The sequence below is a fragment of the Pteropus medius genome, unplaced genomic scaffold (genome assembly GCF_902729225.1).
Source record: "Pteropus medius unplaced genomic scaffold, Ma_sr-lr_union100, whole genome shotgun sequence".
NCBI lineage: Eukaryota > Metazoa > Chordata > Mammalia > Chiroptera > Pteropodidae > Pteropus > Pteropus medius.
In genome coordinates, this window is record NW_024345602.1 from 1,036,337 (window position 1) to 1,063,621 (window position 27,285).

The following is a 27,285-nucleotide window of genomic DNA, read 5'->3' on the forward strand; positions in this document are numbered from 1 at the left end:
TTGAATGAATAAATGAGCTTTTCATTATAAACATTATTACTCCATTTATAGATGAGTAAACTCATCTGTCCCCAAAAGGGTAAATGATGAGTAAATGGTATGTTATTTTTATTTTAGAAACTACTGCCAAAATATTCTCCCTAAGCATTGAAGCCATTTACATTCTCTCTTCATTTACTATTGAGACCTTTGAAAAAATTATACTCACTCCCACATTATTATTATGTAAGATGTTCACACAAGAGAAAGCTGGGTGAAGAATGAGAGGAGCAACTTGCAGCTATGCAGACTGCCAGTCTGAGAGCAGACAGGAACACTATCTACTATTTTTTCAACTCTTCTATTAATCCAAAACTCAAATCAAAAGTAAAAGATTTTTAAGGAGATGCCATTAAGTGAAAAGCAAGCCACAGAATGAGAGATCATTGGAACACATTCAATAGACAGGACTCATACCCAAAATATACAGAAAAATACAAATTAATAAAAAGACAGACAACACAGTATATTAGACATTGATATAAGTTATGAAGTGATCACCCCGATAAATCTAGTACTGATCTGACACACATACTTACTATAATACTACTGACTATATCCTTCATGCTATACTCTACATCCCCATGACTATTTTGTAACTACCAATTTATACCTCTTAATTCCCACTCCCACGTCACCCATCTCCCCAAACTCCCCCCAATTGGCAATAATCAAAATGCTCTCTCTATCTATGAGCTTGTTTCTGTTTTGTTTGTTAATTTATCCTGTTTCTAGATTCCACGTATAAGTGAAATCATATGACGTTAGTCTTTCTTTGTCTGACTTACTCCACTTAGCACACACAATAACCTCTAGGTCTAGCCATGTTGTTGCAGATGGCAAGATTTCATTCTTTTTTATAGCTGAGTAATATTTCATTGTATATATGTGCCACCTCTTTATCCCTTCATCCATTGAGAAACACCCAGGTAGCCTCCATATCTTGACTATTGCGCATAATGCTGCAATAAACATATGGATGTACATATCCCTTCAAAGTAGTGTTTTGGGTTTCTTTGGATAAATACCTAAAAGTGGGATTACTGGGTCCTTCTTTGTCTCTTGTTATAGGCATTGTTGGAAAGTCTATTTTGTCTGGTCTAAGTATTGTTACTCCAGCTTTTTTTCTTTAATGAAATATTTTTTTCCATACATTTACTTTCGGTTTGTGTGTGTCTTTCGATCTGAAGTGAGTCTCCTCAGCTGCATATGTAAGAGTTCTGTTTTCGTATCTATTCAGCCACCCTGTCTTTTGATGGAGCATTTAATCCACTTACATTTAAATTGTTGGTATATAAGTAGCTATTTCCATTTATTACTCATACGTATCTTTTTTTCTTTTCTTCTTCTTCAAAAAGTCTCCTTAACATTTCTTGTAATACTGATTGGTGGTAATGAACTCCTTTAGTTTTTTCTTGTCTGGGAAGCTCATTATCTGTCCTTTGCCTCTGAATGATAGCTTTGCTGGGTAATCTTGATTGCAGGTCCTAGGTTTTTATCACTTCGAATATTTTGTGCCAAGCCCTTCCGGCCTGTAAAGTATCTGTTAAGAAATCAACTGACAGTCTTAAGGGAGCTCTCTTGCAGACAACTAACTGTTTTTCTCTTGCTGCTTTTAAGATTCCCTCTGTCTTTAACCTTTGGCATTTTAATTATGATGTGTCTTGATGTGGGCCTCTTTGAGTTCATCTTGTTTGGAACTCTCTGTGCTTCCTGGCTCATATATTTCCATTGCCAGGTTATTTCTTCATTATTTCTTCAAATAGGTTTTTAATTCCTTGCTCGCTCTTCTTCTGCAAGTACCCCTATGATGCGAATGTTGGTACACTTGCTGTTGTCCAGAGGCCCCCTTAAACTATCCTTTTTTGCAGTGGGGAGAGTTGTTTTTTGTTTGTTTGTTTGTTTTTTTAATATTTGCTGTTCTGATTGGGTGTTTTCTGCTACCTTATTTTCCAAATTGCTGATTCCAGTCTCTGCTTTATCTAACCTATTGTATTCCTTATTTCAGTTATTGTATTCTTCATTTGTGACTGGTTCTTTTTTCTATTTTCTATCTCCATTTTTATGTTTTCTATCTCTTTGTTGAAGTTCTCACTGAGATCACTGAGCATCCTTATAACTAGTGTTTTGAACTCTGCCTCTGGTAGATTGCTCGTATCCATTGTGTTTAGTTCTTTTTCTGGAGCTTTATTCTTTTCTTTCATTTGGTAAATGTTTCTTTGTCTCCCCATTTTGGCCACCTCCTTATGTTTGTTTCTATGTATTAGGTAGAGCTGCTATGTCTCCCAATCTTAGTAGAGTGGCCTTATGTAATTGGTATCCTGCACAAGGCCCAGTGGCACAGTCTTCCTGGTCACCTGAGCTGAGTGCTCCAGGTATGACCCTTGTGTGGGTTGTGCGTGTCCTCTTTTTGTAATTCAGCCTTGGTTGCTGTCTGCATGTCAATGGGAGAAATTGACCTTCAGGCCAATTGGTTGTAAGGACTGTCCTTGACTGCAGTAGAGGAGCTGTTGTGCAAGGACTAACCCTACAAAGCCAAATTCGCTTTAGCAGGCACTGTTTCCTTCCCAGCCTGCTCTTAGAGTGTGTCTCTTATGGAAATGGCTGAGGAGTGCTCTGGTGTTGTCTGAAGCTACCTGCCAGGTGTGTTGGTTCTTGGTTTTCTTGGGAGGGTTTCTGTTGCAGGCCAAGTTCAGCCACTACACGTGCACTGCCCGGAGCCACTTGGTATGAGCTACAAAGTGATCTGAAGATGCTTGCCACTTGTACTGGGCTTGGAGGTGCCTGGGAGAGGCTAAGCTGCAAACCGAGGCCAGCTGCTGCTAATGCCAGGCTTAAGGCTGCTTATCAAGAGGTATAGGGCATGCCATGGGCAGATTCTGCTTGTTTGGGGTTTGTGAACCTTTGAAAGATTTTAGGAAAGTTCTAAGCATAAGCCAAGACAGGCCATTTGTATGGGAAAGCCACTGGAAGTGGCTTGAGTGGGCCCACAGGTTGGGTGGGGTGGAGTCTCATAGAAGCAACAGGGCAGAGCGACCAGTATGGAGACTCAGATATGACAGGCAGTCACCTGTGTCTGCATGCTGGTTTAGGGAAAGGCTCAACAAAGGAACAATTGATTCTACCAGCACTTCTGTCTGGGAGGAAGCTGCCCCTCTAGTCCTCACCCTGAAACCAGACAATTCAATTCCTCCTCATATTTCCCTGGTGCCTTTTGCACTGGTGCCACAGTGCTGGAGCTCAGCGTCAGTGAGTCTGTCAGCAAGTGAATCCATGGACAGGCCTTTTAAGAGAAATGCCTGGGTCACCAGCAGCCCTCTGTCTCACTCAGTCACAATTTCCACTGGTTTTCACAGCCAGAAGTTGTGGGGACTTCTCTTCCTAGAACTGGAACCCTAGGCTGGGTAGCCTGGTGTGGGGCTGGGGCACTTCTGCAACTGAGCTAGCCTTCCGATTTATGACTGTCACACATGAATATGGGGCCAGTGTGTTCCACATCTCTGTGCTTCCTACCAGTCTCAATGTGGCTTCTTCTATATATCCTTAGTTGAAGGCTTGTGTTCAGCTAGACTTCAGGTGATCCTCAATGACGACTGGTCTGTAGTTTGGTTGTAATTTTGATGTGGTCATGAGAGGAGGCCAGCACAGTGTTTACCTACTCTGCCATCTTCACCTGAACTCCATAGAGCTTTGTTTGTAATGACAAAAATTAAAAACATCCTATGTAGTCATCTATCAAGAAACAAAAGATAAAGACTTCTGTAAATATTATATGGATAAGAAAACAGCAGGAATGGCAAAGTAAGGACTTCCAAAACTCCTCTCCTCCATAAATGCAAGAAGAACATTGGAAAAAATGGTCAAAATCAATGTTTTTAGAACTTTTAAAATTAACCAAAATTTGTAATACCCTAGGGAATGTTTATTTAAGAAAAATATCTGAATATGAGGAAGAACAATGAAACAATGATTTGGTGTGTGTGTGTGTGGCATTTTAAGTTGATTTAGGTGATCTCACTCTTTGAGTAGCATTGAAAACCAATAGACATACGATCATGGTAAAAGCCAGTCTAGCAGCCTCTAGGGGCGAAGACCAGAGTAAAGCTGCTCCAAAATCAATTCCCATTATCTGACTATCTGTTCCCTAGAAAAGCCCACTCACAAGGCTTCTCTTTATCTTACTTCAGAGCTCACATGGTGTGGACAGCCTTTTCCCCAGGGACATTTGTTGAAAATCAACACTGGTGATTTTTAAGCATCACAGATACCTGAGGCAATGGTAACAGTAGGGGCAACAACAAGCTGACAAAAAAAAAAAAAGACATAAAGAAAAGAAAGACTCAATAGAAAAAGCTGAGGAATGAGATGTCCCATATTCTTGGGATCTTGATGGCCACACACATGTGCAAATACCCAGGAAATACCTGAAAGGCTCTAAGCCCTAACCACTGGCTGATCTTGAGGCTCTATGGCAACAAGAAGTAAAAGATAAGGTGGAATTGCAAACTACCTGCATGAGCATTGAAAGTGTTCCCTAACATTAGCATGGAGCCCCTTGGCGAAGGTTGGGAGATTTAATGGCTCTAGGTATTTAAGGAAATCTCAGTCACTCATTAGCTGACCACCAATAGAAGTGATCAAATAATCCAGAAGCCATGCATGACGAGGAATACAAACTTTACGGAATTCTTTCATAAAGGTCACTAAACAAACAAATAGCAGCAGTAACAACAAAAAGCAAAAACAGCATACCTCAGGAAAGAGATCTGACCTCTAGAGCTGCCATGCGATATTATTTCAAATGTTCAGTTTTCAACAGAAAATATGAAACATCTACAGAAACAAGAAAATATGACCCATATGGCAGGGGGGAGCAATGAATAGAAACTATACCTGAGGAAACCATACATTGGATCTACTATCAAAGACTTTAAATCAGTTATTTTGAATATGTTCAAAGAACTAAAGGAAAGTATGAGAACAATGTCCAAGTAGAATAAATTCAAAGGGATCCATACCTACACACATTATAATTAAACTGACAAAAGACAACTACAAAAAGCGAATCTTAAAAGCAGCAAGAGAAGAATGACTTACCATGTACAAGGAATCTTCAATAAGCTTAACAGTTGATTTCTAACGAGAAATCAGAGGCCAGAGGCAGAATGCCCTCAAAGTGCTGAAAAGAAAAACACTGTCAACCAATATTTCTATATGAACAAAATATTCTTCAAAAATAAAGGAAATGAGTGAAGTATTGACTTCCAGTATGATAGAACAAGGAGCTCCACTCATCTGCTTCTCAATGAAACTGGTGAAAACTATAAAAATACAACCATTTAATGCCTCTGGAAACAACAAATGATGAAACATGTATTCAACAAAATATATGAAACTTAAGAAAAGTGAAAGACTGAGGTGTTTAAACTAAGACTGCTACTTCCACCCTCCCAGTGAGGCAGAGACTCCACTGCAGGCTGCTGCAGCCAAAGACATAGGGCTCCCCCTCCCACAGGTTTCTTCCCAGGGCGGGTTCTTTCCAGGAGGAGCAGGTCAGCATTTCTCATCTTGCACCTAGATACTTGTTGCTAAGACCTGGGTCAAGTGCAGTTGACAGGTGGAAGCTTCCTGCTCATAAAATGGAGGTTCTACCTTTGGCAGGGTGCACTGAGAATATTGGGGCCCTGGTCACCCTTGCCCCAGCTTGTGAGGCAGTGGTTCCATTCCAGGAGACGGAAGTCAAGAGAAATCCAGGTTCTCCCCCCATCTCAACCATTGACTGCTCAGTGATTAGAGGGGAGGGTGTCATTCAGAGAGAAGTTTTCTATTGCCCCTTCCCATGGCTCCAGAGTTCTCGCTCAGAGATTTTTGCCCCCAGAGATTTTTGCCCGAGTGGAGAAGCAGGCAGTAAAACAGCTCTTAATCTCTTTCCAAAATAGCTTTATTTGCATCAGAGTATGGAGAAGTACAAGCCTAAGGGCACTCCCTAAAACAATGGAGGTTGTGATAATAGGCAAAAGTGTAGGACAGCAGTTTTCTGGAGAGAACAGGGGCTAAGACAGCTGGGAGGAGCCCTCCCAGGGTTGGAACAAATGCCAAACAATGGCTTCACAAAGCATTCCTTCACAAAGTAAAAGGAGACACTTAAGATTGATTTAGTTTGTAGAGCAATTTGTGCCTCAGGGCATTGTTGAAAATAATTGAACAACCACTTGCAATTTAGTGGGGTTTAACAGCATGGTATAGTCAGGGAAAAAGATGAAGAGAGGCCTTACTAAAACCACTTTCATCCCAAAGTAACTGGGTGTACCCAAAGCTGCATCTCACTGCAAGATCAGAGGCTTTAACACATGAGATGGAAAATAGACTACACTAAAAGAATCCAGCCAGTCAATAAACAAATAAACAAGCAAATAAAAAAAAACATAAAGGAAAGAGAATCAATAACCTAGAGTTCTTACAATATATTCTCTAAAATGTCCAGTTTCCAATAAAAATTATGGGGCAAACAAAGAAACAATGTATGAATGATATACCAGAAGGAAAAAAAGCAGTCAATTGAAACTGCCTATGAGAGTGACCAAATATTGAATTTATCAGAAAAAGTCTACAAATAGCCATTATTAACAAGTTTACAGAATTAAAGGAAACCAAGAAAAGAATGTATGGTGACAATTTTGCTTTAAATAGAGAGTATCAATAAAGAGATTGTCAACCAAAAAATAATACTGACTACTTGTCAGTATTATTTCCCCCCTGAATAAATCATACTCACCAAGCATGATTTATTCAGGGGGGAAAAAAAGGTTGCAACCCACAGCATGCAGACATGGCAAGCCATGCGCACACTCTAACCTGCTTGCCAAGGTGGAGGGGTATTTATAGAAGGGACAAGGAAGTTAATAGAAGGGGAAGTCAGAACCACAGTACTTTATTATAAACATAGAGTTCTTTCTGTAGAGCTCTCTCCTAAAGGGTTCTCGCAATTACTCAGAAGGCAAGAACTTCCATAAGCCCTAGCTCCTCCCATAGACTTTCCCAACTGATTATGTTTGCTTAAAGTTCCAGTTCATCTTTATCACTCCCCTCTTTTGATTAAGATCTTTCTCTGAAAGCATCGCTGATTGACAGTCAGGTTTTCCAACTTGAGCAGCCTTTTTACCCTTCAGTGTCAGGAAGGACCTCTTCTGGGTTTCATCTCTGTCATCAGAGGGAAAGTGCATGAAATCAGGAATAGCTCGTGTCCAGGGTCAACAGGCAGCAGGTGAAGAGCTTAATAACAAGGAGAATTCAAAACAGTATTAGAACATATTAGCTTAGTCTATGTGATGAATTGCAACCAGGAGCTCAAACCTATAGATAATGAAAGAAAGACCATTATTATCTTAGATCAAAGTTCTTGATGACAGATTCAATAACCAGAAAAGTTCCACTTTTTTCACAATAGCTTAAGGGATGCGAACAAGGGAACATTCCTTCCAAGAAAAAGAGAAAAATGAAATAATCAATAGCAAGAAAAGACTCAGACAGGCCTGGCTGGACAGGCCTGATTCAGTCATTTTGGTAATTTGTTTCCTTTACAAATCACCTGCTTTAATATTTGACTGATTTAGTTTCAGGCCATCAGACTGTGTACAATGCCAGTCAGGGTTTGGTGCCTTCTTTAGGTGTGACACATGTATCCAAGAGTCTATTTCCTGGTTTAGCAGCACAGGCGTTAGTCAACAGTACCTGGTAAGGGCCCTTCCAGTGAGGCTGAAGGGAATCTTTCTTGAGGTATCTTTTCTAGTAAACAAAATCTCCAGGTTGTAGAGTATGGACTTTGAGTTTCTCCTTTTTCTGGAGTGCACTGTGAAAAAATTGTTCTACCAAAGCATGATTATTTTCAATAGAAACAATTAAGCCTTTACAATATTGAAGTAGTTCTCCTTTTACCAACTGTGGGTCAAAAGGAGCAGAAGCCAAATATATGTGGTGTCCTATAATTATCTTGAAAGGTGAAAGCTATGAGTCCCAAAAAGGGTAGACCTAAGATTTAAAAGGACTAATGGCAATGCTTTTGGCCAACATATTTTAAGAGTTTCTACAAATTTTGAATCTTAATAATGTCATTAGTAAGTTCAACTAAACCTTCAGATTGAGGATGGTAAGCACAGTGAAAATGTTACAGAACTGGCCAAATAGCATTGACTAGTTGTGGTGCTTCACCAGTAAAATCAGTTCCTCAATCACTGTGGAGTTTGAAAGGAGTTCCTCAAGTCAGACTAATCTTCTCTAACAGGACTTTAGCCACTGTAGAAGCATTAATTTACCTATAAGGGAAAGCTCCAGTCCAGTAAGAAAACATACATATCATGACTAAAACATATTTATATCCACGAGATCAGGAAACTGTGTAAAAACTATTCGCCAAACCTCAAATGGTCTGTTAGGCAATTTAAAATGTCCAGGAGCAATAGGAACAGGCTTCCCTAGTTATATTTTGGATAAGTGGGACACTGAAAGTAGGCACTTTCTGCAGCCTTGTTAATATCTCCTCACCAATTTTGATTCGTGAATGCTATCTTTTCATCAGTGGACCAATGGTTTAATACATGTACAGTGGTCAAGAGTGGAAATTTTAGAGTTTCTGGTAGGACTGGGTTGTTATTTGGTCCAAACCAGAGCTTTTTCTTCTTATGAAACCAGCAATAGTTGGATTTCCAATCTTGTTTTCTTCTTTCTGAAGAAAATTGTTGAGCTTCTCTGGCCAGTTTTTTAAGTTATCATTCTCCTTGGACCTGGACCATGACAGAGGTTTAACTCTTACTGATTACTTTAAGAAGAGCATTCTTAGAAGAAATGTCAGAAAGGTAATTTCCTTTAGCTTCCGGGGGGTCAAGTTTAGAATGTCCTGGAATCTTAAATGTAGCTAAAGCATCTCAAAGTATAGTATCCAATAATTTCTGAGCATAGGAACCATTTTCACTCTTGTCCCCATTGGAGGTAAGGAAACTACATTGCTCTCATAACATTCCAAAGTCATGAACTAAACCAAGGCATATGTACTGTCAGTATAAATGTTGACAGTTTTACTCTTTGCTAAAATGTGAGCTCAAGTGAGGGCATATAATTCAGCCTGCTGTACTGAAGTAGCCAAAGGCAAAGTTGCTGCTTCAATGATGTCAAAAGAGGTTACAGTAGTATAACCAGCGCAGTACTTACCATTTTCATTTTTTAAGTATGAACTATCTGTGAACCATGAGAAATTAGCTTTATCTAGAGGAGTCTTCTGCAAATCGTCAGGAGGAATCATGAGGTGATGTTAGTGTCAAGCAGTCCTGAAGTACTTTATCAGTTTCAGAAGGGAAAAAGAATATCTGGATTAAGGCTATTATAATGTGAAAGATTTATATGGGAAGTGGTTAATGAAAGGATTTCACAGAAAGTAAGGCAACTAACTGAAAGATGGTGGGTGTGCTGAGAATTCAGGAGAATTCCTATTGCATGAGGTACAAAGATGGTTAGAGGGGAATCCCATAACAATTTCCTTCGTGGGCTTAACCAAGAGGGCAGTTGTAGCAATGGCTCTAAATCAAGTGGGGTATCCCCAAGCCACAGGGTCCAGTTGCTGACTATAGTATCCTAGTGGCCTATGTTGATTCCCATGTTTTCAAATGAGTATACCAAGGGCTTTCTCGTCCTTTTCATGCACAAAAAGGAAAAGGAGAATCTAAGAGTTAGGATGCCCAAGAGCAGGTGGGTTTATTAAACTCTCCTTAGGGCCTTAAAGCTATGTTATCCTGTTCTTCCCATAAAATTGGGTCAAGACTGTCATTCTTTAGTAAGACATATAGAGGTTTTGCCATAAGAGAGATCTGAAATCCATGTTTGGCAATTGCCAACTAGCTCAAGAAAACCTCACAACTGGTGCTTAGTTTTGTGCCTTGGGAAACTGAGGACACCATGAAGCCTATCTGGATCAGGTGCAGTCCTTGTTCCAATATCAGAGGTCTCAAGTATAGCACCTGAGCTTGGAAAAACTGTAATTTTTCTTTGAGAACTTATGTCCCTATAAGGCCAAAGTTCTAACAGATAGATGCTATCTTCCTGTGAGGAGACCTGAGAAGAAAAGCAAAGAAGTAAATCATCTACATATTGCTATAAAGTAGAACCTTTAGGGAAAATTATATCGTCCAAATCAGTCTTCAGAATTTGTAAGAAATAAGAAGGGCTTTCAGTAAAACCCTGAGGCATTACTGCCCAGGTAAACTGTTTTCCTTCCCAAGTGAAGGCAATAAAGTATTGGCTAGCTTCATCAACTGGGATACTAAAAAATGCACTATGTAAATCAATTCCTGTAAAGAATTTACTTCCAGTTGGGATAGATGCTAGCAACCAGCGTATGAGGTTAGGAACAATAGGGTGTTGAGGGATAACAATGTGGTTTACTGCTCAGAGGTCCTAGACAAACTTCCACCCTCGTCCCTTTGGCTTTCTCACAGGCAAAATAGGAGTGTTACAGGGACTAGTGCAAGGAATAATAAGGCCCTGAGTTACATAATATTCTATTATGGGCTTTATACCCTGAAGAGCTTCTTTACTTATAGGATATTGATTCTGGGAAGAGGTTTTGCAGGATCAAGCTGAACCTTAATAGGGGGTGCACTGTGGATTCTGCCAATATGAGCTGAAAATTTTGCCTGTAATGAAGATGGCAGTTGGTCCAATAGGGACAATTGATCAGTGCTCTCAGATTCAGCTACCGTACCATCAAAAACAACAAATAAAAGATGTTGAAAGGCCATTTAACTCACCTAATCAGCTGATAGTTACCATGAAATGCTAACATTTCTCCCTTTTGTGAAAAGAATATTCCAGCATGATACTTCTCTAAGAAGTTTCGGCCTAATAAATGGCTAAGGGTAGAAGAACCAAGGAGAAAACAATGTGTATCTCTAGAAGGGCCTAAGCAAAAAGGAATAGGTTCAGAGATATGAACCTATTAAAGTTATTTGAAATCCCCATTATGCACATTGTTTTATTACTCCACAGCAGGGGCTGTTTTATGACAGTGGGGTTAAGCACCGAGAGTGTAGCTCCAGTGTCAATAAGAATAAAAAGTTTCCATACCAATTTGAATAGAAGTTTCTCCAAGCTGATTTAAGAAGGATTGGAAAAGGCCCCTGCAGTTTCTCAGAGCCCCATCATTGGGAATTAAGACTTTGAAAAGGCTGGTTAGAACACTGAGAGTGTCTGAAATACTTAAACTTATGGCAATCCCTTTTCCAGTGTCCTGGCTCTTTGCAATAATGGCAGAAGTTTGGAGTCTTTCAGTTTCGCATAGGGCCTCTCATTTGCCAAGGCCGAAAATTAAAAATCTTGGCAATCTTACTTCTAGGTGGCTCATTTAGAGTACAGGCAAGCTGACTGGCCAAATTAATGAAATCTATGGTGGCCACGGTCTCCCGTTCCATCCTGGTTCTCTTAACTAGGAGGAGAAGATCTCTGTTCAGCCCATTAACAAACAAAGAATTAAAAGTTACTCATGTGGAGTCAACACCTGATGGAAAACCAGAATTTTCCTTAAAAACAGCCTGAAGTCTATTATAATAGTCATGAATAGATTCATCAGAGTTTTGTGAGCAAGTCTAAATTTTGCTCCAGTTAACAGGCTTTGGGAAAGCCTTAGGAATTATTTGGTGTAGTTAGAGTAAGTTTTCCAGATTCTTCCCAGAAATTAGAGGTTTGCTTTTCTAAGTTCCTTTTGGGATGTTCCTACCTGGCAATTCTCATACAGGGTTGAAATGGCCTTCACCAAGTAACACATGAATTAGCTGATATAAATTAGAAAACCCAGGCTGTTGGGCCTGAATAATAATATCAAATTCCTCAGCAAACTTGTGAGGGTCCTCAGTTATCTTAGGGACTTTCTTTACAATGGCTCTTAACTCAGCTTTAATTTATAAAACATACGAAACTTGGGGTCTGTTAGGACCACTAGAGGGCTTAATCTTAAATGGGAACATACTGATAAGTTCAGAAAAAGAAAATACAGGCAAGGACTCAAGGGAAAATGGCACCAGAGGAGGGACCAAAGATAAGGAAAGTGGTAGGGGAAGGCAAGATGGTATCAAACGTAGAGCTTGATGGAGAACAGGTACTTGCACAAGCTGAAGAAGTAGCTTGAGGCAAAGTATCCAAAGACGAATAGGGTGAACCCAAATATGACTTCTGAGACAGTGGAGTAGAGGGGGAAGGGCAAGATAGCATTTTAGAGGAAGAACATGTGGCTTCAGATACCATTTTCTCTCCTTCTAAATTTTCAGTAGTCTCTGTTAACTTTAAGACTTTATTTCACAAAGAGGCAACTTCAGATTCTTGGTGTCATTTGGAAGCCTCAAAATACCATTCAAAATAGGCATTCCACTCAGTTTAACCAATTTCAGAGCTATTATTGTCCAATTCAGTTTTAAGAAAATGAAGTTTCAGAGTCTCAAAAGGCCCACAGAATGGCCACTGATTTTCTGAATTACCTTTAGTCAGATTTGTCCATTTAGTTAAATATGTGCATGGAAATTGCCCATGGCTTTTAACCATGTACTTGGCTGACATTCCTGTCGGAGGAGGGATGGTCTTAAAATATTTGGATAGATGAGATCTCATTTTTTTCAGAGAATTTTCTCTAGAGCAAAGGGCCCAATACAATTTACAACAGCTCAAGCAACCTGCCGATCAGACATCAGCTAGCTTTACTCTTAAACAGTCTCATCACAGAGGACCAGGCCAAAGGCTTAAAGCCAGTTCTAGGAAAATAACTGACCCTCAGGCTGAGCTGGGTGACACACTTCTCTTTGAGTTGGCACAGTCTAATATTGGGCCACACTGACTAATTTCAGTAAAAATAACCTCTGTCACCAAAGAGATCTTTAGGTGAAAGCCAGTTTAGTCTCAAAGGACAACCTGTTTCTGGAGAAATCATGTCAACATGAGAAATCAAGTACTCACAGATAACAGATAGATTAACGAACAAGCTAGGCCTTTTAACACAAGTACACACACAGAAGAATGTCTAAACTTTCCTAAATAAATCCTGGAGAGTTTCAAAACATAAAACGTGGAAGCTTGTTTCCAGGAGAAAGTTTACTCTAAGCTTCTGAATTAGAGAGTCAGCAGCAAGCCCAAGTGACTCTGTGTGTGGTGCAGTATCTGGTTGCTCATCTGCCCTGAAGCTGTCAGGGTGGTTCTTCTCTGGAATTCTGGACGAGTCCCCAAAATGTCTGAATAATATCGAAAAATAATATTGACTAGGTGTTTCATGACCCAAAAGGATTTATTGGGGTGAAAGAAAAGGTTGGAACCCACAGCATGTAGACATGGTAAGCCATATGTACATGGTAAGCCTCTGACCTGTGTGCTAAGATGGAGGGGTAAAGAAAAAGGAAGTTAATGGAAAGGTAAGTTTGAAACTTAAAACTTTATTAGAAACATAGAGTTCTTCCTGTAGGATTTTCTCATGTAGGATTCTTGGGATTATACAAAATAAAAGAACTTCCATAAACTCTAGCACCTCCCATAGACCTTCCCAACTAATTATGTTTGCTTAAAGTTCCAGTTCATCTTTATCAAGATAAAAATAATTTTAAAAGAACCAAATTGAAATTTTGAAGTTAAAAAGTGCAATAACTGAAATTAAAAATTCACTAGAAGGACTCAACAGTGTCTCTGAACTGGCATAATAAAGAATAAGCAAACTTGTGATAGATCAGTAGAGATTATGCAGGCCACAGAACAGAGAGATAAAAGAATGGAAATAAATGAAAAGAGCCTCAGAGAAATGTAGGACACAATTAAGAACACCAACATATGTATAATGGGCACACCAGAAGGGGAAGCGAGGGAGACAGTAGCAGCCAAAAAAAAAAATTCCAAGAAATAATGGCTGAATAATTCTCAAATTTACTGGAAAACAATAACCTGCACACAAAGAAAGCTCAAGAAAATCCAGGTCAGATAAATGTAAAGAGGTTTACAAAAAGAAACATTATATAAAAATGCTGAAAGTCAAAGAGAAAATACTGAAAGCAAGGAAACTCCAATAGGATTAACAGCTAACTTCTTTAAAGAAAAATGGAGGCCATGCAGCAGTGGGATAACTTGTTCAAAGTGGTCAAAAATAAATAAATAAATAAAACAAACCTGTAAACCATTTCTGAGAAATTAGAAAATACTTTGAGATGAATGAAAATGAAGACATAAAATATCAGTACTTATGGAATGTAGCAATAGCTGTGCTTAGATGGAAATTTATAACTATAAATACCTATATTAAGGAAGAAGAAAGATCTCAAACCAACAACCATAAGGCACTAGGGAAAAAAAGAGGAAATTAAAGCAAAGCAAGCAGAGGGAAGGGAATATTAAAGATTAGAGCAGAAACTAATGAAATAGAAACACATACAGAAAACCAATTAAACCAAAGCTGGTTCTTTGAAAAGATCAAAAAATCTGACAAATCTAATAGCTAGATTGAACAAGAAAAACAGAGAGAAGATGAAAACTACTAGAGAATCAGAAATGAAAGAGGGGACATTACTACGGACCTTACAAAAATAATGAAGGATTATAAAAGAATACTGTGACCATTTGTATGCTAACAAAATATATATGCTAGATGACACGAATAAATTCCTAGAAAATACAAACTACCAAAACTGACTCAAGAAGAAATAGACAATATGAATAGATCTATAATAAGTGAAGATATAGAATCAGTGATTTAAAAAACTACCCACAATGAAAAGCCCAGGGGCAGAGGGCTTCACTGGTTTATACCATCAAACACTGAAGAAGTTATACCAAATTTTCACAAACTCTTATCATAAATAGAAGAGGGAGGAACCCTAACTTATTTTATGAGTTCGGCATTATGCTGATACCAAAACTAGAGAAAGACATCACAAGAAAACTACAAACCAATATCATTTATGTATACATATGCAGATGTTCTCAACAACATTATTAGCAAACAGAATCCAGCAACATATGAAAAACATTATACACCATGGTCAGCGGGCTTTTCTTCAAGGATGTGATGTTGCAGAAAAGTTGCAAAAACTCAGACCAGCGAGAAATCAAGCAGCAACTGGAGGTTTGGAGTAACTCAATTTTATTACACCGGCAGTTCCAGAAGAACTGGTGCTCTGAAAATCTGGGCCCCAAGCTTAGGGGCAATTTTATTTTCATATTCATGTTGTTACAGTCGGCATGGTTTGATTTACAGACTCCTGAAATTGCTACGGGCTATGGGCAGTTACAGATCATGGCATTTTCTATCTAACAAGCACTAAGGTAATACATCTTTCCTAACAAGCACTAAAGTAACACATCTTTAGGGGAGGATGAGTTCTCAGTTGACTCGGAGATCTCTAGCCTTGCAACAAGCATGTTTAAAGAAGCAGAAAAGAGCTGATTAGAAATGTTGGCCACTTAAGAGGGAAATTCCTCTTCAGTGAGATTGACTTAACATCCTAAAATCAATTATTGTAGTATAAAATAACAGAATAAAAAGAAAAAGGAAATTAAGGCTTTCCCAGATAAACAAAAACTGGGAGAATTTGTTACTAGCAGACCTGAACTACAGAAATGCGAAAGAGAATCTTTCAGGCTAAAATGAAATGACAATAGACAGTAAGTCAATTACAAATGAAAAAGTAAAGAGCACAAATAGAAGTAACTATTTGGGTAACTATAAAAGACAACATAAATGTACTTTTTGTTTGTAGTTCTTTTCCTTCTATCTGATTTACAAGCCAACTGCATAAAACAATAATAATACATATTATGTGGATAAAAGTGCAAAGGGCTAATGTTCCTGTTTGGGGGTGTGTTGTCTAGCGTGAATGTCATTCATAACTTTAAGGATGATATTGTAGAATTTCAATCTGTTAAACAGTTATAGAAAAATTAAGATTCCTTATTTCATTTCTTTCACAAGGCAATATTTTTGCATTTGCACACCTGGTTTAACAAACCTGTGTATTTCCCAAGGATTGAAATAGCATCTTCTTTAAGAACTGGATTCTCACCCAGGATGATGATGATGATGATGACGATGATGATGATATTGATGTGGTGATGGTGATGATGATGAAGAAAACTCTGTGACCTATACTTGCCCTTAGCTAAGTGTTAAACACATTCCTGTTAGGTGTTAATAACTAGTGTGGGATTTGATAACAGATATGAAGGTATTTTCATAATATAGAGATCTCCTGAAGACCTGGAATGCATCCAATTTCCAGAAACTAGAAACTATCCTGATGGAATTGGAGGTGGTCTGATGTATGGTTTGAAGGAGACAGAACAGGTACTGCTATCTTAAAGATTCCTCAAGTCACCGTTTACTTGCAACTTCTTAGGAAATTGGTGCTCTGAATCTTGGAATTGTTAATACCAAAGATATTTAGTCCTTCTTCTTATGAAGGAAGACCTCTGACAAGTATGAAGCTCCCATGGGAGGCCAAGCTGCCAGACTCCTAAGCCAGAACCAAAACTGCCTCCCAGGAATTGCCCAAACTCAGTCAAGTTCCTGAGAAAGCTGATAGCTAGATGGTACCAGAACATCACGAGCCACAGGACAGGGATAATGCTGTGTGGTCTGGCTTCTTCAATCAGGCACTGTAATTTGAAAACTCAATCCTCTTCCCACATTAGATACTGTCATCCTATTTTATAAAAACGGTGGAGAGGGAATTTCTAAAACACCACCTCTGCCAGGGTTTAGCAGAGTAGGCAAGAAGGGTGACTCTGTTTCCTCACCTGTAAACGGTAACAATAATATGTGCCTCACCGAGTGGTGAAGAGATTTAATAGTCCACGCAGAGACTCTTAGTAAACACTGGCTTCCCAAGCTTCCTAGACCCACGCTCGGCCACGCCCCATCCCTATCGCTCGATGCGCAAGCTCAAATTCCACTCCAACCTCGCCCCAGCTTGGCGTTCACTCCCCAGGTCCGGGCGACGTCACGGCCCGGTTCCAGCAGACCCGGAAGCAGAATCTCCAACAGGTCAAAGGTGGCCTCGCTGCTCCGACCCCACCGCCAGAGGGAGAGAGTCGCTTATGTTGGCTCGTACCTCCCTTTTCACGTCAGTAGGCTGGTCCGGAAATGGAGGAGTTTGACGTACAAGATGGCTGCTTCCTTTGTGGTGGTAAGGAACGCTGAGAGGCTTTCCCATTTCTGGGAAACGCGGTGATGTGACTGCAGTAATTGGAGCGCAAGCTTCTGGTAAAAGATGGCTCCCGCGGAGTTAACAGGTTTCTTGACGGACTTGGTGGCCACAAGTACAACATGGCGGCCCCTACTGCGGGCCCTTACTGCGGACTCCAACGCAGACGGGAAAATGGAAGCGCGTGTGCTTTTGGAGGTTACCTGCCCCATGGCGAGCCTCTCCTCCACTGCAGGGTGGGAATGGGCTTTCACGCTGGGCCGCAGGGTACCGACGAAAAGGTGGGGGCCGCATCTGGGTGCTCCCCGCGCCGGCCCTTCCCGGCGCTGCTTGGCGTTAAAGATACCCAGTTGCACCTGGGTAAGGGATTTTCTTTCTAAAAGATTTAGAGAGTTGTACGGAATGGGGATTCCTAGTACCTTCAAACTGACTCACGTAGGCAAAGACTTCTCCTGTCTTGAGCCATGAAACCAGAGAATAACAGGTGAAATAAATGAGACTCCATCATTTCAAAGAAGTAACCTGCCATTGCTAGAAAGAGCAAAGCAGCAATTTATATACTAATATGGAACCAACTTCAAGATACAGTTAGTGACAGAAAGCAAAGCACAGAAAAATGTGTTATCGGTATGTCATTGTTCACATTTTTTTTTTTAAAGACCTTGGTAGGTAAAGATATATATGAGCCTGTAAAGGCAAATGTTTCCAGAAGGACTGAGAAACTGGTAATAGTGATTGTCTAACTAAAGGGATAAAAATGAAAAGATGGGGAACAGGGATGGGAGCAAAGATAAGTTTTGCAAAAATTTGTTAGATGATTTAGAGACACAAAGTTCTATAAGGTTGTATAATAAAGGGAGAATAGCACATTTTAAAAATGTTTTTCTTTTCCCAGCTGGAACTATGACATTTAATAAAGATTCTTGAGATTCAATTTATAAGGATAAAATTTAGAAGATCAATATTGTACTCGCCGCAAAGGATCTAAATCCACATGACAACCTGAACTTTCTTGAAAACTAATTTTGGTTATTTGTTTTTTTTAGGTTTGGAGTTTTTTTTTTTTGAAGGGAGGAGAGGGAACAGGGGATTTGGCCTGGCAAACAGAAGGCACTTAAGACCTATTTGTTGAATGAATGAATGAATGAATGAATGAATGAATGAATGCCTTTCTGATACAAGCACACATATGCTCAGTGTATCTTCTTAATGTTTCTAGGGTGAGTATCATGGAAAACAGTGGTAACACTGAATTAGAGCAGCGGTCCTCAACTTTTTTGGCACCAGGAACAGTTGATCCTATGAGAATCTAATGCCTGATCATCTGAGATGGAGCTAAGGTGTTGGTGCTATCGCTGGGTAGCGGCTGCAAATACAGATGAAACTTTGCTGCCCACCGCTCACCTCCTGCTGTGCGGCCCAATTTCTAACAGGCCATGGACCTACTGGTCCGTGGCCCCTGAGGGTTGGGGACCCCTGAATTAGAGGTCAAACCCAGTTCTGCCTTAAAAGTCATCCAGAAAGGTGTTTTCAGTGCTTAAAAAATAAAGTAGTAGCAGTTTCAAAATCAGTATTGATCTTGGGAATCACATATTTGAAAGTGAAAGAAGTATCAGTCCTCTATCCTGAAGCAACTGACATTACTGAGCCTTTACTAGTGTGCCAGGCACTGACAAATGGACACTATTACACATACCACCCTGAGTTGTTGGCTGTATATATATGGTAACATAATTAGAGTTTAGCCAAGTTCTTAACCTGTACTAAATGCTCAATACATACTAGCAATTATTATTTTGACTCAACCCTGAGTTGCTTGATACAGTACCTTTTTGCCTCTGAGACCTTAGGGGCTTTAAAAATACGCTAGTTGTTATAGGGATCTTATTATTTTTATCATCTTAACAGCCACATGGTATAATGGAAGGAATTTAGCTTTTTATTGTGCATCCTTGAGTAAGTTACTTAACCTTTCAGGACTTTAGTCTCCTCATCAGTAAGATGAGAATTACAAAACCTCTTCATGGGGTCACTGTGAAAATAGTAATTAGAAATAATGTATGTAAAGCACTTTATGCAGGGGACACAGTAGGCACTCAATAAATGTTTCAACCTCAGTTGAGGAACTAATACTGCAGTTGGAGGCAGGAGAACTTCTTTGGCCAAGGGGCAGGAGCAAGCAGCCACAAGATGACAGTTAACACAGGAAGCGTACAAGGAGAAGTTGGAGGGATGGCAGGTCCACTGGCTTCAGGGCCTCAAGCTTCCTGTCTCCACTGGAAAATGGTGAGGCCTCGCCATGAGGCAGATTTGATCTGCAGGCCGTGTGCCAACTGTACTGTTTCTTTCAGCTCACAGTTACTTCTTTGGAGCATCTTTTTAATATCTCTGTGTGCACCTTTTTGAAGCATATTTTTAATATATCTCAGTGTGCTTGCTTCGGCAGCACATATACTAAAAATATAATACCTCTCAGAGACGTTAGCCACCCTTTCTGAGGCTCATTCATCATACTTTAGTACTTAATATTAAGCATCTACTGCATATGTTTAAATTCATTTTTGTTTTAATTTTAAAATACACATAACAAAATTTACCATCTTAATCTTTTTTAAGTGTACAGTTCAGTGGCATTAAGTACATTCATATTGTATAACCAATCTCCAGAAGTCTTGCATCTTACAAAAAGATGAAACTCTGTACCTGGTAAACAATACCTCTTCATTCTGCCCTCCCCTCACCCCCGGGCAACTACCATTCTACTTGAATTTGATTACTGTAAGGATTTCATGTAAGTGGAATCATATAGTTTTTGTCTTTTTGTGAGTTGCTTATTTTACTTAGCATAATGTCCTTAAGGTTTATCTATGTTGTAGCATGTGTCAGAATTTCCTTCATCTAGTCATCTATTAATGGACACTAGGGTTGCCTCCACCTTTTGGCTATTGTAAATAATGCTGTTATATACATGAAGTGCATACATATTTTAATATGATGAAATACCAATAGGATTCTAGAGAGTAGAGTATATTTTACATGTTTACATTTGACAAAGTAATTCTGAATCACTTAAAAATGCATATTACCAGGCTATTTATGTTATTAGAAGGTTTAAAAAATATAGTTAGACATTGTGCATTATGGACCATGACGTGGCCCAATAATGGGACACAGATATAATGACAAACATGGTTTCCCTTTCTGTCCTGTCATTGGGTTTCGGGGATTTTGTCTACAATCATATTTAGAGATAGCATCAAAAACTTAAGGAATAGATGCACAAAGATAGAGATAAAAAAAAAAAAGACCTTTAACAAAAGATTGTAAGGTGAAATATTGGAAGCACTTAGCTAAGGCCTAATTTATTCATATGTGAAATGTGGATAATGTATTCATCTCAGGGATTCATTGTGGGAATCTTAGAAGTCGCAGTGAGTAAAGGACTCATCTGCCAGTAGTAAATGTTGGCTGTGATGATAATGATGTCTATGGATAGGAAAAATGTTCATGATATACAATTGATTTTAAAAAGGAATACAGTAAATCTGCATGAAGGGTGTATTGGGATTCTTTGTACTATTCTTACAACTCTAATGTAAGTTTAAATTTATATCAAATACGTCTTTTAAACACCAAAATAGTATGTAAAATAGATTGCTTCTCAGCTTTTTGGCTAAGATGTGTGTAAAATAGATTACAACTTTAAGGAAAAATTTATGCACACAAAAAAGATATGATATTTTTATATCAAAAAACGTTCTGGTTATCTCTGGGTGGTGATATTACATATGTTTCCTTCCGTTGGTGTTTTCTTGAATTTACCAATTTTTTTTTTGTTGTTGTTTTGAGCATGTATCAGTCTAGTAATTATGGAGGAAAAGCACTAATAGTTAAATAAAAATCTTGAGTCTAATAATTATCCAATAAATGAATCTAATAATTATCTAATAAAAATATCTGAGGCCTTCATGAAGTCAAGTACTATCCAAACAGCTCCTGGATTCCATTAAAGGCATCAGAACAAGGATGGCTGCAACAGCAGTGAGGGATCTTGATCTCAGTTTGGGGTGGAGCCTTTTTACAAGGTTGACAATGTCACATTCAGAACCAAATTAGATGCGTAGAATATGAGTAACTCAAGGTTTGAAAGATCTTTAACAATTATTGAATTCACCTTCCCAGTGCTCTGGACATCTTCCCTATCACTTGAGTGTCAGTCTCTGCATCGCTCAAGGAGCAAAGTGCTCCCTAATTTACAGAGAACCTGTTCCATTTTTGGAGAGTTCTGACTGTGGGAAGGTCTTTCCTCACTTGGAGTCCAAATCCGATCCCTTGCTCTGTTCCTTAGAGATGCACAGAACATGTGTGTAACCAATCCAAGACAGACAATGAGGGACTTTAAAAGTGTCCACCCTGAACTTTAATAACCTGTTCTTTTCCAGCCCAGATCTTTCCCCCAAGCTTCATACCCACACATCGTGTTCTTTTCTGCTTTTCTACCTTCGACCGCCCCACAGGTACTTTAGACTCAGCATTTACAAAGTATGAATGCTCTTTCTTATCTAGAACCCCAAAATAATGCACATTGTTATTTGTCTCTGGTACAAGTGGGAAACAAATTAGGACTTTATTTTTCTCTTTTGTAAAAGAAGTTTAGATTTATGCTAGTGTGGCTGTCTCATGGTGTCATCAAGTTCCCAGACTTCTATGTTTTGATAGAAAACCCAACCCACGGTGCCTTAGCCAAACATAGATTTCATTTTTTCTCATGGATCAAGAAGTTATGAGAAGTACTGTCAATCCATGAAGTCTTCACAGGCTGAAGCTACTTTTTTACTTTCGCTCAATCATCATACCCTGTGGCCTTCATCCTCATGCTTGTTACCTAAGAGTCTCAAGATGACTGTGCCACCTCCTCTATCACATTCATGTTTCATGCAGGATGAATGAGAAGGTAAATGGCAAACCATACTTGCCAGCTCAGTCAGCCTTTATTTTTATGAGCTATTCAGAAAACCTCACCTAGCAACTTCCACTTACACCACATTGCCTAGAACCATGTCACCTGGCCACCTCTAGCTGCAAAGAATGCTGAGAAATGTTGTTATTTAGCTGAGCACACTGTTACCCTGAACAAATTATTGTTATATTATTAAAACAAAGGGGAGAGTATATACAGGAGCAATAGTATCTATCACGACAAATCTGCATTAAGTAACATTAATTATGTTTCCTAACTCCAGGATTTCTCAGAGCCTTTAAAATTCCAGAGAGAGATACTGTGTGCATCTACAGAACTCTTTTTACAACGGTCATGTTTCAAGAATAGTGTTTCATGGTGCATGTTTCAGGGAACACAGAATGAGCCACAGCCTCTCTTTAATGCTTTCAAAGAATAGTTTTATCTAAACTCAGGGTGGATTTGCTAATATATTTATTTTACTATCATGTGATGAGAATGACAGCTTTTATGACTTTCATGATAATTACATCATTATTCTTTCAATTTCCCAGTCTAGAATGTTTCTACTCATTTTCAGTGTTTCTTTTTCTTTCATGGTACTTCACTGGACAGGCTTCTTCCCTGGACTCTTAAAACAGAATCCTCACCATTAACAGTTTGAAGTATTTCCTTTAGTCTTTTTTTTTTTTCTATGCACGGTGCATATATTTTTATAAATAGTTAAGAATATATACATATATGCAGCAGCAAGAACGATGTGTTTTTTTCTTCCCATTCTCCATCCTCGGATCAGGAATGCACAGATTAATATAAGAGAGAGGTCTTTGGTTACTGTTGTAGACTTTGTTGATGTTCCTTACTACCACATACACACTCCTTTCTCTTGGCCAAGGCACACTACTTAGAAAGCTCAGAGTTAAAAATAAAATTCAGCTACTATGACAGATTTGCAAAATAGTATAGTGACTTTATTAAGATGAAAGTCTATCTCTACATAAAAGTCAAATCTTGGCAGGTCCAGCAGCCAAAGTAAGATTGGTCAAAGTCAGAATGGTAATCATGATCCTGGAGGTTGCAAGAAAGGTGACAAGGACATAAAAAATGTGGACTTCCCATAGCAACTAGAACGGGGGAAAATAAGAAGGAAACAAAAAGATCAGATGCTGCTGACAGACTGCTACTGGTGACTCCTCACACTCAGCGTTGGTTAAAATTACAGAGGTTAGAGAGAATTAAAGACTATCTTCTCACAGAAGAATTAATAATCGGGAACAAATGAAGCCTTTAGAAAAAAATAAGAAGAATGATCAAAGGATAATCCCAATGGACCCAATGTCAGTAGGAACCTTAGAAGAGATCATTGATGACAATTATGAGATTGTATCCACATCATTGGGCTCAGAACACCACATCAGCATTCTTTCATTTGTAGACAATGATCTGCTGGAATGAGGCTGCTCAGTCCTGCTCAGCTACAAGGTGCATGCTGTGATAGGGGTGTTGATGGATGACACAGATCCCCTACTCACAGTGATGAAGGTGGAAAAGGTCCCCCAGGAGCCCTATGCTGATATTGGGGTTTGGACAACCAAATCCAGGAACGTCAGGAATCTGTGGTGCTGCTTATCACTCATCCTGAATATTGTGAAGAGTTGAGTTTAAAGTCACCTAAGGGGGTCATTCTCTATGGTCTTCCTGGCACAGGTAAAAACTTACTAGCCAAAGCAGTGGCAAACCAAATCTTGGCCATTTTCTTGAGAGAGGTTGGCTCTGAACTTATTTAGAAGTACCTAGGTGATGGGCCCAAACTCGTACAGGAATTATTTCAAGTTGCTGAAAAATATGCACCATCCATCATGTTTATCGATGAAATTGATACCATTGGTACAAAAAAAATATGACTCAAATTCTGGTGGTAGGAGAAAATCAGTGAACAGTCTTAGAGCAGTTGCATGGTTTTAATTCCAGTGAAAGTTATCATGGCCACAAACCGAATAGAAAATTTGGATCTGGCACTTATCACACCCAGCCACATTGATGGAGATCAAGTTCCCCCTGCTTGAAATTCACACAAGCAGAATGATATAACCCTAGATGACTTGATCATGGCTAAAAATGACCTCTCTGGTGCTGACACAAAGACAATCTGTATAGAAGCTGGTCTCTTCCTTGAGAGAACATAGAATGAAAGTAACAAATGAAAACTTCAAAAAAATCTAAAGAAAAAATTTTTAAATAAAAAACAAGAAGGTACCCCTGAGGGGCTCTATTTCTAGCAAATTACAGTTGCCTTAAAGGAAATGGTTGACAGTGTCCTGACCCCTTGGAGGGATGAGGTTGGGCAAGTTGTCCAAAATAATCCATGTTCCAGTTAGTACAGTTGCTGTGGAAAAGAGTATGGAGGTTCCTCAAAAATTAAACGTAGAATACCATATGGTCCAGTAATTCCACTTTTGGATATATATTCCAAAATAATTAAAACCAAGTACTCAAACAGGTATTTGTACATCAATGTTCATAGCAGTATTATTCACAATAACTAAAAGGTGGAAACAGCTGAAGTGTCCATCAATAGATGAATGGATAAACAAAATGTATATAAACATACAATAAAATATTATTCATCCTTAAAAAGTAAGGAAATTCTGAGTCATGCTATAATATGGATGAACCTTGAGGAAATTATGCTAAGTGTAGTAAACCAAAAGGACAAATATTGTATGATTTCATTTATATGAAGTCCCTAAAGTGGTTGAATTATAGAGACAGAAGTAAAAAACAGGGTTTGAGGGTGGTGGGGGGATAGCGGGGGATAGAGTTATTGTTAATAGGTACAGAGTTTCAGTACGGGATGGTGAAAAAGTTCCGTAGGTTCGTGGTGGTGGTGGTTGAACACAATGTGAATGTACTTAATGCCTTTTAACTACACACTTAAAAATGGTTAAGATGGCAGATTTTATGTTACTAATCCTTGAGTTACCGTATGTTCTTTTTAAAAATTGGAAGACTTTTGACATACTGTTAGGAATTTGAACACAAAGAAAATCAGAGGCTGCCCGAGAAAGGAAATGCAATCATAGTACATTGCTTGGTTGTTCAGATAATGTGTAATAGTCCTAATCACGTGAGCAATATTTATTGATTTTCCAACATTTAGGATCCACCTATAGAATCAGCAAGGAAGAAACTATGGTTACACAACAAAACATAAGTATTATTAAGTTTGATGGTATAAAACTGTTATTGGGACAAAAATGGGGTCTGTCTGCCTATGTACATCTAAGCCAATGAAGAGATACTTGCAGGTTTTGCAGCAAAGAAAGTAAGGTCTATTAGAGAGTTGCAAGTCTCAGAGACAGGCAAGCTATGTCTCAAAGTCCAGATTATACAGGGGAAAATTAGTAGTCATGGGAACTAAGGGAGTTGAGGTCATGGGTGCTACTGATTGGAGGATTGGAGGGGGATGAGGAAATTGATCATTGTGTTTGGTTCTGGAATCAGCCATGGTGCCATCCATTCTGGTCCCGGTCCCTGCTCCCATCACTGTCACAGTTGAGGTTGTCTTTCTGCCTTGATGGGCCTAGAGCTTAAACACATCGAAAGCCAAGATATTATCCTTTGTGTAAAGTCCAACTGAAATCTCTTGTTCTCAAATAAGTCACAATGCCATCATCTGAGCAAAACCAGCTTGAATCAGAGGGGGAAAAAAAAACTATTAAAGAAATGAAGTTTGTGTGTGGTTAAAATCACAGAAGCGGAGAGTGGGAGAATGAGGTGAAGAAAAGAGTAGATTCCAGAATAGCTATATCTTACAAAATTGGAACCCAGATACTGTCTAGAGTTGATAGGGCAAGAAATAAAATCATAAAACCTGAAGTTACAAGAAAGACTAAAAACAGTGATAGAAACTATTGGAAAGAGAGGAGGAGAGCAGGGTACAAGTAAATTAAATCCTCACAGCAGTAAGTTAATGTATCATTCATATATCCAGAAACAGCAGGATAAGCATATTATTTAGGGTTATAGACGTAACTACCAGGAAAACAAACAGAGTGACTGCTCTGAGAAGCAGCAGCCTTAAGATCAGGAAGGGGTGGAGCAGTTGGCTTTAATTAAAGCACTTCAGTACTGTTATTTTTTTTAAAACCATATGGATGTATTGCTTTGATTTTAAAAAAAACTGTAAAAACAATTTTAAACATCAAATTGCAGAGTAACATGTAATCTATGACCCCATTTTTAAAAAGAGACCAAAATCCAGCAAACCATACTTCTGTGTGTAGATGATTATTTGAGCACAGAGAAAGATCTAAAAGATAGTGCTTATTTATGGGAGGCAGCAATAGAGGGTGTGGGAGATATTTTTACCTTTCCTTTATACTGTATGTTATTTGACTTGAGCGTGTATTATTTATGTAATTTTTTTTTTTATCATTCCTTCTCTCGCTAAACCACCTGAAATTGAAAATATCTTTACACTTAACCCCTAATTTCAGGATTTATTCCCTAAGAACAAAGGCATTCTCTTAAAAGCCAGAGTACAATTATCAAAACCTGGAAATTTAACATCGATACAATACTGTTATTTAATTCACAGCCCATATTCAGGTTTTTCCATTGTCACAATAATGTCCTTTTGGCTTGTTTTTTGCCCCATCCAAGATCCAATCCAGGACCATGCATTTCATTTTGTTTTAATGTCCTTTTATTCTCTTTTAATCTGGAACAATTTTTTTGCCTTTGTCTTTTTTGACTTTGGTATTTTTTTAAGAGCATAGATTAGTTATTTTGTAGACTGTCACTCAGTTTGGGTCTTCCTGATGTTTTCTTATTAGATCCAGGCTTTGCATTTTTGGTGGAAATAACTGTATGTGATATTGTGTCCTCAGTTCATCTTATCAGGAGTCCATAATGTTACTTTATAACAATATTGCTAATGTTAAGTGTGATCATTTGGTTAAGGTAGAAGTCCATATTTTTCCACTGTAAAGTTACTGTTTTGTAATTAATAAGTAATCGTGGGGAGATGTTTTGAAACTGTAGGGAGGTTCAAAATTTCCTTCCACCCTTTAAGAT

General features: G+C 38.7%; 2 long non-coding RNA genes and 1 pseudogene across 2 annotated transcripts; 2 read left to right on the forward strand and 1 right to left on the reverse strand.

Annotated features, from left to right (window-relative positions):
• Positions 1–6,807: 6,807 nt before the first annotated feature.
• Positions 6,808–17,093, reverse strand: LOC120612140 (uncharacterized). Its single transcript, XR_005655364.1, has 2 exons — positions 16,053–17,093; positions 6,808–7,311 (listed from the first exon to the last, which is right to left on the reverse strand). It is a non-coding gene; the product is annotated as an uncharacterized LOC120612140 (long non-coding RNA).
• On the forward strand, positions 17,051–20,569 carry LOC120612142 (uncharacterized). The gene is made up of 2 exons (XR_005655365.1): positions 17,051–17,228; positions 18,293–20,569. It is a non-coding gene; the product is annotated as an uncharacterized LOC120612142 (long non-coding RNA).
• Positions 20,570–22,188: 1,619 nt separating this feature from the next.
• On the forward strand, positions 22,189–24,838 carry LOC120612161 (26S proteasome regulatory subunit 4-like; annotated as a pseudogene).
• The last annotated feature ends 2,447 nt before the right edge of the window (positions 24,839–27,285 follow it).